At 41.1% G+C, this 15,771-nt stretch overlaps 1 protein-coding gene across 1 annotated transcript in view; it reads right to left on the bottom strand.

Moving 5' to 3' along the window:
- HAS2 (hyaluronan synthase 2) overlaps nucleotides 1-13,904 on the bottom strand; it is an 80,271-nt gene extending 66,367 nt beyond the window's left edge. Inside the window, exon 1 of the mRNA XM_030218627.1 lies at nucleotides 13,771-13,904. The gene's annotated coding sequence lies outside the window, so the exon portion shown is untranslated. The remainder of the gene's footprint in view (nucleotides 1-13,770) is intronic.
- Between the last annotated feature and the right edge of the window lie 1,867 nt (nucleotides 13,905-15,771).

Below are 15,771 nucleotides of genomic sequence, written 5' to 3' on the forward strand. Positions count from 1 at the left end.
CATGCAAGGGCTAAATCATATAAAATTTTAAATAAAACATCAATAGCTTAAAATGTATTGAGGTCTTTACTGGGAGCCAGAGTAACCTTACTAAAAACAGGATGACCTGGTCAGTAGATTCCCCCCCCCCCCCCCCCCCAAGATCAGTTTGGCTGCCATGATTTGTACAATCTGTAATCTCTCTATTTGGAAATCCAGCAGACCTGGCAAGAAAAGTAGCAACAATTATAAATCAATTAGATTATTGTAAACTGTTGGAAGATCTAAAAACAGTTTAATTCTACGCAACAAGTTTAACAAAAGCTTTAACTGTTTCATGTTTATCCATGCTCAGCAAAGAATCTAATGTCACTCCAAGAATTCTGATGTGTGGCTGGAGGGGGATTTCAGAAGTACGTTTTATTTTAAATTGCAGTACCTCTACATCTTTTCCTCTCACCCATAGGATATTAGTTTTATCTAGGTGGTTCTTCAAAATTGTTTAATAACACCCATTGATAAATTTCATCAAACACTGTCATCAAGATGGAGGTCTCTTCTGATGTTCCCCCCCCCCCCCACCCCCATAGGGAGCAGTAAAGAAATGTCATCGGCATAAGAATAATATGTAATCTTAAATGATATGTACCTCAGAAGCATTAAAAAGTAATTGCTGCCACAACTGAAAATTCACCAACAGTAAAGCATATTCTAGTAATTCTACAGCTTCTCAAACATGCACACAATATGAATGGAAGAACTCAATACAAACAGAAAGAAAAAAAAAAACGAATGGACTGTAAAGAGGATTCAGATGTATTTCCCCAGATGCAATAAGACTGCTTGTCTGTGTTTCTAGTAGTGGAAGGCATCAAACAGTCCTCCCTCCATTTACTAGAATGGAAATCAGAATTGTTTGCAGTAGAATTACATATGACCAAAGGTTATGTGGATTTAAGTTGAGCAGATTAAAAGTGTGCTGGTGCAGGGCCAGAAGTTACGATTTACAACTGCTCTCGGTCTATGTTATTCATAGGTTTGAATGAATAGCATAATAGCAGTCTGAGCTATATACAATTAAAACTCTTCCCACATAAAATTAGGGTTGTGTATTCCACGGTCTGACTTCCACAGATAAGAACATAGGAATTGCAATACTGTGTCAGATCAAAGTCCCTCTAACCCAGCAACCTGCTTCCAACAGTGGCCAACCCAAGTCACTGTAAAATTAACAAATAAGTCTGTACTTGGTAAGCAGAATGTAACATGGCCGAACATGCCCAAGACATCTTTATCTGTATATCTTCCACCGTTCCAGGAAAGCATCCTTCTCTCAATGCATTACAACTGGCACATGGCCAGGGTTCCTTAGATTGTGAGCTTAAATCAATAAAATGGAAGAAAAATGACATGCCCCAACTAGTTCCACAAATGAGGAGCTTAGTGGTCAATGCACTGTACTGACAACCAGGTATGCCCAATTCAAATTCTGCAGCTGTTCCTTGTGATCTTGGGCAAAAATCAGTTAACTCTCTTACCTGAGGTACAAAACAGACTTAAGTGCAAGGTGATGCATGTGGGGGAAAAAGAACCCGAATTATAGCTACGTCATGCAAGGTTCCACGTTAGGAGTTACGGACCAAGAAAAGGATCTGGGTGTCGTCGTCGATAATACACTGAAACCTTCTGCGGCTAGGAAAGTGAATAGAATGTTGGGTATTATTAGGAAAGGTATGGAAAAGAGGTGTGAGGATGTTATAATGCCATTGTATCGCTCCATGGTGCGACCGCACCTTGAGTATTATGTTCAATTCTGGTCACCGCATCTCAAGAAAGATTTAGTAGAATTGGAAAAGGTGCAGCGAAGGGTGACAAAAATGATATCGGGGATGGGATGACTTCCCTATGAAGAAAGACTAAGGAGGCTAGGGCTTTTCAGCTTGGAGAAGAGACAGCTGAGGGGAGACACGATAGAGGCATATAAAATAATGAGTGGAGTGGAACAGGTGGATGTGAAGCATCTGTTCATGCTTTCCAAAAATACTAGGACTAGGGGGCATGCGATGAAACTACAGTGTAATAAATTTAAAACAAATTGGAGAAAATGTTTCTTCACCCAAAGCATAATTAAACTCTGGAATTCGCTGCCGGAGAACGTGGTGAAGGCGGTTAGCTTGGCAGAGTTTAAAAAGAGGTTAGATGGTTTCCTAAAGGACAAGTCCATAAACTAAATGGACTTGGGAAAAATCCACAATTCCAGGAATAACATGTATAGAATGTTTGTACGTTTGGAAAGTTTGCCAAGTGCCCTTGGCCTGGATTGGCCGCTGTCATGGACAGGATGCTGGGCTCGATGGACTCTTGGTCTTTTCCCAGTGTGGCATTACTTATGTACTTAGTCCTCCAGGGGTACAAAATACTTAGAGCCCTGTTTACTAAGCTACACTGTAGGCACGCTGTTTTTAGTGTGTGCTAAAAATTAGCATGCACTAATGCTAGAGACACCCATAGGAATATATGGGTGTCTCTAGCATTAGTGCACACTAGCGTTTAAAGCGTCTTAATAAACAGGGGGTTTAATGTACCTGAATGTGACTTACCTTAAGCTACCACTGAAAAAGGTCAGAGCTAAATCCAATGAATAAACAAACAATCTAAGGCCCACTTTTATAAAGCCGCACTAGTGGTTGCTGGTGTGGTAATGCAGACACAGCCCATTCACTTTGAATGGGTTGTGTCGGCATTGCCACATAGCTATGTAAAAGGGAGCCTAAGTCTTTTGTACTTAGGGTAAAGTGACTTGCCCATTGAAACAAGAAGCTGCAGTGTGAATCAAACCCAGGTTCTTAGCCCACTGCACTAAAAATTAGGCTGCTCTAACAGTATAATATATACTTATTTTCCAGTTCAAGGACGAATCATGGTTAGTTAAAGAGCTGGGCTACCAGACCAGGAATTACAAATAAATAGAACAGCTAAGAACTTAATTTAAAACATCAAGGCAATAGTCCATAGATTAAGCATTTGATAGACCTGCCTTGCAAAATAAGAAGGTTTTTAGGAGTTTTCTAAATTGAAGATAATAGGTGCACGATCAAGGATAATGGCAATTGATTCCATAGATTGTCATTCAATAACAGCTAGCCAGAGTAAGATGCTTGATTGACTTTAGGTTCTTGTACATTGGAAATTTAAACTGCAGGGAGTTGTGGGTGTTGTGCTTTGAAGAAGGATCACAGAGCAAGGATACTAATTCAATATGTTTTTGGGAATACCCCCTACAAGAATTTTAAATGGTAGTAGTACCTAGTTTGATTTGTACTCTCTTGCTAATTGGTAGCCAGTGCAGTTTGGGGTAATAGGGTTGTGGTGGTTTAAACTGTGGTAGTCCAAAGATCAGTCGAACCGCAGAATTCTGAGCCAGCTGAAAATCAACAAATCACCGATTTAGAAGACAGTTTTCTGTCCTCTGACAGCCTTTCCCAGATTGTAATGTGGCTCTGGGGTGAGTGTGACACTTTTTCTGTCATTCTCACTGCAGAGCCACATGAGCGATGCATTGTGGGGGGTGTAGTTATCAGGCAACGCGACTTCACTAGCCTGTCTGTATAGAACTGTTATATGATTGGTTATGCTGTTGCTAGTTGGCAGGCTCTGTTCCCATTGGTGGTTTTCCCCCTGCTCACTGGGTCAGTGTGCCCTTTTTCTGTTCCTTTTAGTCTGAGGTAGGCTCCATTTGTTAACCCTTTCCTGTGTTACCCTCTGTTAGAGTACTTAGTTTTATACCTTGAATATATCTTACTAAAAAAGATATTGTACCCCATTCAACCAACTCTGAGCTAATGTTGTTCTCAGTACCACGGAGACTCTTTGTTATTGGGGCAGAACCTCTGATCTACAGTTGACTGTGAGTAAACATTATGTCATTCAAATAAAGGACTTTCAGAGAGCTAGTCTTCAGGTGTGAACTGGTGTACCGAGGTTATACGTCAGGATACAAGATTTAGAAGCTACAAGTCTTAGAGGCCTGAACAGACAGCTAGTGCTAGGTTGCAGTAATCCAGTCTAGGGAGACTTGAAGATTGGACCAAGAGTCTGAATGTTTCTAGGTTTAAATTTTTTCTGTATATCCTCAGTTTTCTGAGTGTAATGAAAGATTGTTTAACTGGGTATGGTTCTGAAAAGACAGCAGGTGATCTATCGCTACTTCCAAGATTTTTGAGTGAAGATCCAGGAAATTGGTTTCCATCCAATAGTAGTGACTCAGCATATCTAGGATCTGATTCAGTGCCCAGCCATAAGAACTTAATTTTGCTCTTGTTAAGTTTAAGCCTATGGAAAGCACTGTTTCCTATCATGCAGACACAGGCAAGATCTGATAAGGGATGCCTTGTCAGATCATGGTTGAGAAACAGGGATAATTACGGTGATATCGTCCGTATAGATAAAACCTTAGCTTGATCAAGACTGCATTAATAAGTTGAAGAGGGAGGGGTGGGAAATCCTAAGGGACTCCGCTGAGAGGGCTCCATCTATTGGAACCACCACCACCATCTTTCTTGACAATATAGCAGCAAGTGATTAGAAAACCTTGAACACCAAAATGATTCAGAATTTCAGTCATTAGTTCAAAGTCAGTTAAAATGAATGTGCTGCTTAAGTCAAATTGAATAACAATTGCACAGTGACCTTTATAAGATAGATCTTTAGCATAAGCTATCAAAGCTGACACCACGGTTTTAGTGTTGTGATTCTTCCTGAACCGAGATTGAGAGGATGCTGGATGTCAAATTTTTGTAAACAGTCCATTTCTTAAACCATGTAGCCCTCCATGATCTTGACAAATAGAGGGGTAGACGCTATATATATATATATATAACACATATACATACATATGCACAATTGGCTTCTCCAGCATTACTTGCAGCGTTTACCCCAATGGCTAAATTTTTATTTGCTTTCTGGAAAATTTCCCCCTGTTGGAGGTAACATTGTCCTTACTCAATTTTGGATTTTTAGGTATAGTTGTATGTCGGATATTAGCAACTATTGGCCAATTGATATGAGCAACAATTGGCCATACACACACATATATATCATGGGGAAATGCAATAAGAGGCACCCAAAGTTAGTATGGATCATCCCAGTGCTTAGCTAGTATTCTGTCAAGGTCACTCTGTATGGAACAACCTTTATAGCTTACTAGTTTAGGGTACATTTAGACTAAATTCTGTAAACAGAGCTGAACCCCCCCCCCCCCCCCCACACACACACACGCATTAAGAGCTATTATAAACAGTGTTCAAATGTAAGGCACTGTTTGTAGAACAGCACTTAATGCCAGGTACTGTGCCTAACTAGACATGAGGATTTACACCAACTAAACCGTGGTGAAAACCCTCACTCCTAAATCAGGCGCAGATCCCCCTTATTCTATATTCTATAAAGAACAAACTTTCTGAACAACCCTGATCTGTCCATGACCCTCCCATGGCCACACCCCATTTTAGGAGCCACAGGTAAAATTTACATGCAGATTCCAGCACCTAAAAATGCACATGTTAAGTTTTAATGCCACTTATTACCGCTAATTGATTGGAAGGGCCCAATCAACACTAATTGGCTGATTCAATTAAATTGTGCATACAAATTGGCGCCATGCACCCAATGTGTGTGCACAATTTTAAGCACCATTTATAGAATTTAAGGGGGAGGGGGAATTTGTGCCTAACTCTGGGCGCAAGTATTTACGCCTGCCAAAGGCTGACAAAGGCTTACGCCCAACTGGCAGTTAGGCACTCAGGTTCTCCATAACATTTTTGAAAGTGCCCTTGACCCTCCCATACCCCCTTCCATGATCACACCCCTTTTGAAGTTGCACACGTGTTATAGAATAAGGTGTAGAGCAGATCCACACATAACTAATTACTGCCAAGTGCTTGTTAACACCAATATTTAACTGCTATCACCTAATAAGCTAATTAGTTTGCAAGCCCATCTTTGAGCAAACAGAATCCAAGGGTATATCTAGTCCAGCACACATTCATATACTGGTCTGGGGGTTACTGGATTCAATTTACCCCCTCCAAGTTTACCTAATTGATAAGCATAAATTCTATTTGGTCATGTTACTACCGTTATGCTACTAACCAAATTTTAAGTTTTATGTCAAGCTGTACATAGGGGATTATACAAATGTATTTAAGTTAACATGCATTAGACCTAAAACAGTTTAGTGCAAAGACCCATTAGAAGTTAAATGGAGGCATCAATCAGGGAAGTTCATATTTGAAACTGTAGGTAATATTGCCACCTGTATGATCTCTACTAAGCCATCTGATTTGATGGCTAGCTTACATCCAACCTACAGTAGTTCTCCCTTTACCGCTAATGTGTTAATGAATCCCCTGGGCAGTCTTAGCACTTTGGTGCCAATGACACTGTTGAAAAAGCAACAAGCCTTACTGGCATGCTTTTGATAATTTCTGGCTCCAACAAACTCATGGGCCTACGCTCAAAACCCAACACCAGGCTATTAGCACTGGACTAGCACCAGCGTCCACATGCACAATAGGCTCCAGCACAGGAAGCAATTTGTGTGCCACAGATTAGCACAAATTGCATTTAAATATAGGCAAATTAGGTCATTAGTGGTTCCCTCCCAATGCACAGAGAAACAGTGCACACAAAAAAAAACCCAAAACAAACTACCCTAATGCTGGAAACCTACTGCCAGCTGCTGTTGGGTTAGAAGAGGATTTCTCATGATTTTCCTTTTAAAATCTGCAAATTATTTTTATTTTATTTGAAATAGGAAAGACGTCCATGCAAGCCTACAAGCAGGGCTTTTTTGTTTTTGAGCGGGTAGTGAGTACTGGCACCTCTTCCATTGTCTGCTAAAACTGACCCATGGTTTCCAAGTTTTAATGAAAGAGCTCAGGCTCTACACACCAATTCTGCGACTGGTTGTAGGTGGCCTGGCTATTGTGGGGTGGATCCCTCAATGTTCATCCCACCCCTGAAAGGTGGCCTGTCATTTGAGTACTGGCATCTTTTTCGCTAGAAAAAAATGCACTGCCTACGAGTATTGGTGGTTAGGAACAAATATGTGGGAGTCCAAGCAAAAATAAAAGCAGAAGCACACATTGGTGCCTGTTCAAGTGAAAAAAAAAATGTTTTTGAAGAGCTTATATTTAAGGAGCAGAAAAACTTCTATGGAGGACTTACAGCCCATCTGCATGTCTTCACAGCCTTCTTCGGGTGACTCCCAGGTCCACCCCGAGCTACCCATGGCCTTCGCTCGATGTGCCTAGTGCTTCCACCAGTTGCCTTCCAGCTTCTGTGGAGGACTTGCAGCCCATCTGCATATCCTCACCAACTTCTCCGGGGTGACTCCCAGGTCCACCCTGAGCTACCCAGAGCCTTCGCTCCAGGGCCTTTGCACTGGGCTCGTTCCTCCTCCTTGCACATTCATATACTCATAACTGTTAATGTTGAGCATTGGGAAATTATTTCTACGTGCTGGTTCTATTGTATTTTCTGACATCATTCTCTATACTACCAAAGTTCTGAGAACTGGCCCATAAATGTTTTGGGCTGATGTTACTCGATATTTGCATTCTTATTGCAGTTTTAATTTGGTTTTGCAATGATAAATGGATTCCCTTTTCTATGTAAGAAATGTGATCAGTAATCCTTTCAAACAAAACATAACAAAAAAAATCCCACATACAAACAATTGCCAGACTTAGTTGATTTTAGAAGAGCAAACAAAACTAAGAAGATGTCTGTGCACTTATACTGGTATCCATAAAAGCCAGTCCTCCCTACCCCACCCCTCCTCAGATAAAGGTCAAGTCAGAGAACAAAAATTTAATTTGCAAAAATATTCTATACTCTTGACTCCACCCCCTCCCAGCTGAAGTATTTCTTCAGAGAAAGAAGGAGAAATGGGAGAAGCTGGAACATTTGTAATGAGTAGAGGATATGTAAAATAGTGATTACACAAGATGTTAGGAGGTACAGGGAAAGTCATAGAAGCTACTAAAAAAAAAAAAAAAAAAAAGTACACAGACTAAAAATAATTTTAGAAGTCAAATCCCAGGGCACAGGAAATTAAGGCCCAAAACTAAACCTGGAACACTGCTGCCTTTGCTATATTTGGGAGAGTTGAGGATAGTATCCAGTTCCCTTCCCTTCCTATTGGATGAGTGTCATACCGTGTGTATGGCATTGGCTAATTTGTGGACTTATCCAGAACGTGGGAATTAACTTAAAGAATGTGTGATTAATCAGCTCTAAAGCTATGCGAGTTCAGTTATGTCTATTTTAAGCCAACCAGTAGTATTTAACTGGCCAGGGCTGTTCCCCCGTAGCACAGATCTTAATGCCACAATCTTTGACTCATGATTTGCCACAACTTATCGCCTTGACCAAATGTCTGCAGTGAAAGAAAAGTAACATTTTCACAATTATTTTTGTCCTTAATATTTTTGAGCCATAACACAGGTACTCCTGTAAATTACTTTATAACTTTTTCCTTACCCAGGGGTCACTCTCTCTATGCCCCCCCTTAACCCAAGCCTCCCCCCTCCCCAATCTTTAGCCTGTACTTTCTGTGCACTAACACCAGCATGACGGCATGCCCCCTATTTTTAAAGGCATTATAGGTGCCTGCAGAGCTTTATAATATACAATCCTAAATATCCCTATCAGCACACAAATTCTAAAGATGTAAATGCATGCATTGTTTGTATGTTATTTTTTTTCTCCTGTGGAAATGAATATTAAGAGCATTCAAACTACCTCCCTGGATTCTATATATGGCAGCCAGATTTATGCATGCACCCAAGATACTTGAGTAACGTGCCCATAGCTATCAATAATTATGTGCCAACCACCAATCATTGAAGTTAATTTGCACTCATTAAAATTTGAACACACACACACATCTGGCTACACACTGTTCTACAAGGCACGGTGCCTAACTACTGCATAACTCAAAAGGGGTTGTGGCCATGATCGTCTCGGGGCAGTCCAAAAGGTTCTTGCCTACTTATAAACTGACTCAGCACACCTTATTCGGGCACCAGCATTTGCACCAGGTTTCAGCAGCCTAAGGCTGGTGCCTAAAGTTAGGTGTGGGAATTGGTGCTAAGCACGACCCTATAAAGGGTGTGTGCCTTTAAAGAATCATGTTTAGCTCTAATCTTTTCTGGTGCTGAATTGGACATCATTTATTTTTGGATTTTGCCCACACCTTTTTTTAGTAGTAGCTCAAGGTGAGAGTTACATTCAGGTACATCAGATATTTTTCTGTCCCAGGAGGACTCACAATCTAAGCTTGTACCTGAGGCAATGGAGGGTTATGTGACTTGCCCAAGATCACAAGGAACAGCACTGGGATTTTTTTTTTTTAATTATTTGTACCCCGCGCTTTCCCACTCATGGCAGGCTCAATGCGGCTTAGGTACTTATTTGTACCTGGGGCAATGGAGGGTCACAAGGAGCTGCCTGTGCCTGCAGTGGGAATCGAACCCAGTTCCCCAGGACCAAAGTCCACCACTAACCACTAGGCCACTCCTCCACCTCTGGATTTCAAGACTGGTGCTCTAACCACTAGGCCACTAGAATTCTCTCCTATGTGCATAGTGTGAACTATTTCCACATAGGTGTGAGCTCTTTCCTGATAGAGGCACATGCGACTCGAGTCTACATATAGATTTAGGCACTGAAATCAGCATGGATTCTGTAACACCGTGCATAACTTAATTGCCTTAACAAGCTAATGAGCACTGATAACAGCACTTAAGCAATAATGAGCACTAATTGGCACAGACTAGAATTTAGGCACACAATTCACTAAGCGTATTCTGTAATGATGTGCATCAAACTTCTAACGCATGGAGGCAAAAAGGAGCATGTTATGGGCGGGGAAATGGGCATTTCATGGGCGTTCTAAACTTTAGGTGCCTAGTTATAGAATATATGGCCCAGTGCGCCTAAATCTATGTACTGAGATTTACACCAGGTTTTCGTTGGCATAAATGGATGCGCACAGATATCAGCACTGAAATATCAACCAAGCATATTCTATAATCGGCGCCTAAATCTAAGTGCCGATTATAGAATATGCTTAGTTGTCACTGATTTCAGCGCCGATTTTTTTTTGGCACCATATATAGAATCTCCTCCAGGTCTGAAAAATTCAGCACCAAAATAAAATTGACCTAAGCTTGTTCTATATAGCACACATTAATTTAGGTGTACTTTATAGAATAAGCCTAAATTTCCCCATACGGTTTACAGACTATGCCCAGCACCAGTCTGCACAACTAAATTTAGTCAAGGGCAGTCACAATAAAACCTGGTGTAAATGCCAACACCTAAATTAGGCACGGACCGTGTTTTAGATCATTGTAAAATAGTAACATAGTAGATGACGGCAGAGAAAGACCTGCACAGTCCATCCAGTCTGCCCAACAAGATAACTCATATGTGCTACTTTTTGTGTATTCCTGACCTTGATTTGTATCTGCCATTTTCAGGGCACAGACCGTAGAAGTCTGCCCAGCACTAGCCCCGCCTCCCAAACACCAGCCCCGCCTCCCCCCACTTGCTCTGCCACCCAATCTCAGCTAAGCTTCTGAACAGAATTCCTTTATGTTTATCCCATGCATGTTTGAATTCCATTACCGTTTTCATCTCCACCACCTCCCACGGGAGGGCATTCCAAGCATCCACCACTCTCTCCGTGAAAAAATACTTCTTGACATTTTTCTTGAGTCTGCCCCCCTTCAATCTCATTTCATGTCCTCTTGTTCTACCGCCTTCCCATTTACGGAAAAGGTTCGTTTGCGGATTAATACCTTTCAAATATTTGAATGTCCATATCGTATCACCCCTGTTTCTCCTTTCCTCAATGCGCACAGATTCTAGAAATGCTCACGATCTGCCCTCTCCATGCCCATGCTCACATTTCAGCGACTTAGAATGTCTGCGCAGCATGCTATAGAACACGCTTAGACAGTTCTGTGTATAAATTCTAATTAGTGCCAATTGGCAATCAGCACTGATTGGGTTGTTGGCTTGTTAACCAATTAGGTTATATGCATGGTTATGGAACACGCTTCTTTTTCCACGTGCAAATCTTGGCGCAATATATAGAATCTGGGGTATGTGCAAAATAGCAAACATTCTAATGAGAGCACAGTATGTGTGTGCACTGTTCTCACTCTTATTGGCGGACAATGTTTCCAATGGCAGCCCAACCCTAGTGTGAACACATTACATATAATATGTTCATACATTCTAACATTGCCCCACTTCTACTCAAACTACACCCCAGATGGCCTAAGTGCAGCTCATGTAAACTTAGCTTCAGTCTAGAGCTGTTCATGTTGTTAAAACAAGCTGTAAATATGGGAAGAAACTCCCCCTCTCAATGTGCTTTTGAATAGCCACAAAGCCTTTTATCATCAATGAATACATCCTGCTAAAGTTTTAGTTGTTTACTTAGTACTAATTGTAATGAAATTAAGCACTTTTTACCACATCTAGAGTGAGGGCCAAACCCTGCAGACCTAAATTTATATTGTCCAAATAAAACCTGTCCTACATCCGTAATTGACCCATCTTCAGTTAAATATTATTTGGGAATTACCAATTTATTTGGATTTTGGGTAAAACACACGTTTTTCACTGGTAGCTCAAATCCGAGTTGCCCATTCAGATACACTGGGTATTTCTCTATTCCTGGAGGGCTCACAATCTAATTGTATTTTAATGTGCATTGATATGCTTAATATATCGACCTCACCCATGCCAAACATAACTTGAGAACCCTCAGGTTCATCGTTTTTTTTTTCCTTTTTATTTTTTAAATAGCACCTTTACAGTAAACATGTTTTACTAAACCTATCCAACAGGTTATTTGTTTTAACTTGTTTCACTAAGCACATCCTCAAAGTTTCGCTGTATCTAATTTGAGAATAAAGCCACCGATTTGGCATCCAGCCCAACAATGTATTCGTTTCCACAATAACCACTATCTTACTAATCCAGAGAAGGAAATAGCCACAGAGGGATCTGAGAGAAAGAGAGCGGACTATCTTTTGTTACTTTTTTTTTTTTAAATGGGAGCCTAGGCCTTCACCGCACTAGAATCAAAAGGAAAACATGATGGACAGGAGCAGTGGAAAATGTTTTAGTGTGATAGCAACATGCTTGTCCTTACAGCACCGGGATAAGGAGGCGTGGAATCTCTCGGCTGTCATCACTGAAGCATTTGACATACAAGGGGCCTTCCCCGCTCAATTCCAGCCCCCTACCTTTGGAAACCCCCAGTTCCTAGAGTCAACCAATCAGCCATTAACCAGCTATGGCGTCACTCAGGGAGGGCTTGGCTACCCTGACGTCAAAGGTATTCCCCCACATTTGCCACGTGGGTTTCCAGACTGAAGGCTATGCAGCAGGCTCTGCCTTAGACAGAGAAAGAACATCAAAAAGCTATTCTTCGCTCCTTTTGTTTCCGTTATCGAGGGAAATTTTGTAAAGTTTGAACGCTCGTGTCATTCACCTGATTAACAAGGTCGACCATTAAGGATATCACTTTCCAAAAACAACAAAGTTACATTTTCACATGGGATCTGAGACGTTAGTGATGTACTTCGAAAGTGACAGCCAAAAGTTTTTAATATCATGCTCGGCTCACTCTCTCTGAATTGGCTCATTTGCCTTTTTTTCGGGGTGGGGGATTAAAAGTCTCGTTCGCCCTCCCAGAGGTTCTCTAAGCCAGACTGCAATTGTATCTGCCATTTGGATAGTGTCCCAACTAGGGAGGAACAAAATTATGTGATTTCAGCGTACAGCTACTCAGTCTCTCCTGCCTTCCAATAGCCTCTCCCCCGGGCTAGACACCAATTTTTGTACGTTCCAGTTTTTTTTTTTGTAAGTCCGCTAGTTCCCATGCCTTTATTTTCATTTTGCAAATGCTTTTTGAATCCTGTTCCGTTTTCCTTCGTCTAGTTCCTTTGCATAGAACACAGGAGACAACCTTTCAAAATGATTAGGAGTGCTAAATCCAATGGAAATTATCCCTCCCTGGACACAGTCAAAAGAGTTTACTCAATAGTGGGGGGGGGGGGGGGTGCTCAAGCACCCACAAAGCTGGCTCCTATGGTATAAACCATTTTTTTTTTGGGGGGGGGGGGTTGTTTTAAAGAATAGTAAATGAACCTTTCTACCCTTCCCCCACAGCCCCTTTAAACTGCCTTTCACGTAATTTGTGTTTCAGGTAAGTGCTTAAAAGGACTTTAAGAGTGGTGAATATTCTCAGGCGCCAGGGTTGTTTCTTTTAAGTGGGCAACTGGATATATGAACTGTAACAAGTTACGCTTTCTAGTGGCAGAGGTGATACTTGACACCCTCGTACCTAGGTCTCAACATTTGGCACCTCCCCCAACCCCCACCTTTCCTATTTTTTTTTAAACTAGGTAAACTACAGATACTACAATGTATATTAGAGGAAAAACCTGAGCTAGTAGTTTAAATATGAACAACGCTATCTTCTGCAAGTAACTTTTTCTTTGCTGTCATCTTTTTAATCATCTGTGCTTTGCAACTCTCATTACAAAAAAAATTCATAGTTTTATAGATAAGTTTGTTCATGCATACTTATTGAACCCCAGCTGTGCGCCCTATAGTTCAAAGCTAATGTGTTTAGAAAAAGTGTCAAAAGTAAGCAAGATGTTCAGTGGTGAATTTTCTCTAATGCGTTTATAAATCACATACCTTGCTTCTCCTTAGATCATATGGTTCCAAGTAGCTTTAGCCTGCTGTGTGGTCTTGTATTGAATTTCTTGTGACTAGTTTCCAAGATCTGAGGTAATATCAGCTCAAATTACTTAAAAGAAAAGATAAAAATATAGCCGAATAAAAAGGGCAAGTAAAAATAAACATAATAATTAAAAAAAATGAAGTACTTTTTCCCCCACGTGTCCTCGAGTGCTGAAAAAAAAAATAGCTGATATTCTAGTTAGACTTGCACCGAGTCACTGCAAATAAATTAAAAAAGCAGGTTTTCTCACTTTCCCTAAGTTTTGTGTTAATTTCAAACTTGCTCTTGGAAGCTGAAGGACTGCTACGGAAATACTTTTTTTCAAGTGTTCTGAGATGTGCAGCAGCAAGCATCAGTGTTCAGTCCTGCAGCCTTGGGTGATGCATCATACAAGTCCCAGTTTCAAGAAGCCTTCTCAAAATCAAAGTGGGTAATTTTTTCCAGACGTCTCTTGGCTTGATTTTTTTCTTCCCCGTCTTCTCGCTCCAGCTTGCTTTCCTGCCTTCTCCCAAGTCAAGGGGGTCTCTTAACAAGTGAGACTTTTGGTGGAGGTTGTTTTATTAAGGGCGGAGGAAGGGAGGAGGGAACTCCTTGCTAGACTTAAAAAAAAAAAAAAGAAGAAGAAAAACCCTGCCCATTCAAAGTCTCGGACCTGGCTAGGACCAGTTAAAAAAAACAAAACAAAACTGCAGTGCATTCAACTAGCTTAATTGCAAACATTTGCAAAAGACATGCATGTTCCCACCACCTGATTTCCTAGTCATGTACCAACATTTGGAGAGGCTGTTTCTGTGTGTGTTTTAAAGTCTTTTTTTTTTTTTAATTGAGTTTTCAGCTTGTGTACGGTTATAGCTTTAAACGAAACTGACGATTCATATTTTTCCCCCACCATTTCCTCAGTTTTGACATCGAGCAGTGACTTCAACAAAACAGCCCTTTATACACCGTATTTAGCCACAGGTCACATAAATAAATAAAGGCGAGGTTGGCTTGCCTTATTCATTCCGGCACAAAATCAGAGCAGCGGCATAACAAGCTCAAATTTAAACACCAGACTTCTAAATTGGGGGGAAAAAATGTTGTTGGGTTTTTTTTTTTTTGCGTATTTATTTACTACTCATAGCACAGCTGCCAAGTTACCCATTCCAGGAGGGAGCCTTTTTGGCCGGTCCTGTTTTTCTACCAACCTCATCATAGTTCATGGCATTGGAGCCGACTCTGTGGGTGCTTGAGCACCCCCAATATTGAGAAAATTCCTTGTATGTGTCCAGGGAGGGGTTATTTCCATTGGGCTTAGCACCCCCAATAATTTTGTAAAGTTGGCTCCTATGGTTCATGGGACCTGCACCACTGATTTCGATGGATTGAGAATGTACTACAAATATTACACGGCTTTGGGATGTACGTTTAAAACCAGGACCGGCCAAAAAGGCTCCCTCCTGGAATGGGTAACTTAGCAGCTCTGGGGTGGGGAAGGAAGAGGGGGTTATCCCAATGTTTTAGATTTTGTTGTAAACGTTCATCCAGTATCCAGTGGCGTTTTCGAATTTTCCACCCATAAAATCTTCGCCACAGCCTGAGCTCAGAAGCCAATTTGTGACCTCTATGTTATCCGTACAGTAGGTGCTTCCCTATTTTGATGTGACTGTTAATCTAGTTGCAACCAAAAGCTAATACGGAAAGTGACCGGGGAGTGGCGCTGTTTAGGCACTTTAGAAAAGAGGGCTGCTGAAAGGTTTCAATAGCCAGAATAGTCGCTTTCAAAATTGTGTTTGCCGCAAAGGTTTTTTTTTTTGTTTTTTTGTTCCTGAAGCGCACAGAACATGCACTGTTTAAACAGTTGGCTTCACCGGTGCTTGGATGACGAATTAATGAATGTTTGTTTCATATTACATTTGGTAGGACTGGACAGCTCTGGCTATAATTTTTAAAACAAGGAAGTTCTGAGGTGCGCT

This window comes from Microcaecilia unicolor, chromosome 1, assembly GCF_901765095.1.
Source record: "Microcaecilia unicolor chromosome 1, aMicUni1.1, whole genome shotgun sequence".
Lineage (NCBI taxonomy): Eukaryota > Metazoa > Chordata > Amphibia > Gymnophiona > Siphonopidae > Microcaecilia > Microcaecilia unicolor.